Genomic DNA, 1,592 nt, shown 5'->3' with positions numbered 1-1,592 from the left:
GAAAGATTTACCTGAAGGGTTTCAGAGATAAGTATACAGACAAGGGACTGTTAGAAAGGCACGTGACACTGCAGTTTAAAATAGTATTCTCCCTTTATTTTTACATCTGTGAATAATGCTAAAAATCACCATTTATGTAATTTTTGATGCATTACATTTTATTACCCTTGGCTGGATTCCACCCCCCCGCCGAGTTTCAGAGCTCTCATTTAATTTTCCAAAGTGACCCTTGTAATACTCAGGAATCTGAACAGCCAAGTAAAACTGAGAGGTAATAGTCCATTCACAACACAGCGTCTAATTTAAAAAATAGACAACGTGGCACTATATCTGTAAAGTCTGTGTGTGTATGAATCCTATCATGTGACCAACCTTAGAAATACATCTGAAAAAATAGTATTTTCAGATTGTTTTGAAATCTGTCTTGTAAGAGTGAGGGCACACATTACAGTAGAGCTTAGCCAAGTTAATGGTGAGGCACCACAGATGGGGCAGCCCCAAACCCTTTCTCCCAGCCACCTACCACCATCTCCCGCATCAAGCCATCTCCTGCCTCTTCTCTTGTGCACTGACACTTTTCTGACTTTTTAGGTAGGTAGCTCAGCAAGTTAAACTCTGGAAAAAGCAACCTTCAGAAACTGTAAAGAGTCTTCCGTCAATTTAGCTCCTCCCCATAAGGTCAGACAAACGCCAGTTTAAAGACAGCCATGGAAGTGCACAGGTAGAGGTGGGAGAAAGGGACTTTCAGTCCCAGCAAACTGTTACAGTATCACAGTGCTGCAAAAGCTGTATCCTCTGCCTCACAAGTTGGTGCCTCCTGCACCATAGCTGAAGCTGTTCTTCTGGGGCATGATTACAGAGTCGCACATATGGGTCGAGATACAAGTCACGAGCAGGATGCACTTATCTAGGGGGATACTTCACTTGGCTGATGTGAACAACTCCCTCTCCAAGTAAAGATTAAATCATTGCTTTGAGAATAATGGTAATTCTGTGGATTTATGTGACAGTGTGATATAGTTTTCAATAACATCTCAGAGAAGACAGAAATTACATATTACAAAGGTTTCTCAGTTCCCGCAAGCTCCTCCAGCAAATTTTCAGCATGTACACAAACTGAAATCAACATGCTGTTCTCCATCACATGCTGTAAACTAATGATTACCGGAGTCAAAAGGACAGAAGATAGGCCTGCGGGTAAAAGCTCTCGGAAGTCCTTGTATGATTTAACACAGTGGCCTTTGTTCTAAAAAGCACAAGCTTAAAAGCAGGTACATGATTCAGTGCTCTGCTAAATGAACTCTGTGCTGCATGAAGGGTGAGTGCCATGAAATTGGATCAGTTGTGGTAAGAGCTCACTTCCACCAGAAGAGAGAAATCCTTCACATTCCCCTTTCTCCTCTCCAATCAACTACTTGGCAGGTCCCCCATGAAGCAATTATATCCACTAAGTCAGCAGAAAATGCACCCAGGATAAAAAACCTGAGAGTTTTCTGCTGGATTGATAGGTGGAGTTGGCTCACAGAAAAAGTGTGAAGGTTGGCAGAGCTGGCACAACAGGATGGCCAGGGATGCATGGCCAAGAGCAGGGC

The 1,592-nt window shown here is 42.9% G+C and overlaps 1 protein-coding gene across 1 annotated transcript in view; it reads right to left on the bottom strand.

Moving 5' to 3' along the window:
• PLCB1 (phospholipase C, beta 1 (phosphoinositide-specific)) overlaps positions 1–1,592 on the bottom strand; it is a gene marked incomplete at its 5' end in the record, with an annotated part of 61,767 nt that overhangs the window by 20,893 nt on the left and 39,282 nt on the right. The gene's annotated exons all lie outside the window — the stretch shown is intronic.

Source organism: Phaethon lepturus, unplaced genomic scaffold (assembly GCF_000687285.1).
Source record: "Phaethon lepturus isolate BGI_N335 unplaced genomic scaffold, ASM68728v1 scaffold40996, whole genome shotgun sequence".
Classification (NCBI taxonomy): domain Eukaryota; kingdom Metazoa; phylum Chordata; class Aves; order Phaethontiformes; family Phaethontidae; genus Phaethon; species Phaethon lepturus.
This window is presented reverse-complemented; position numbering and strand designations above follow the sequence as displayed.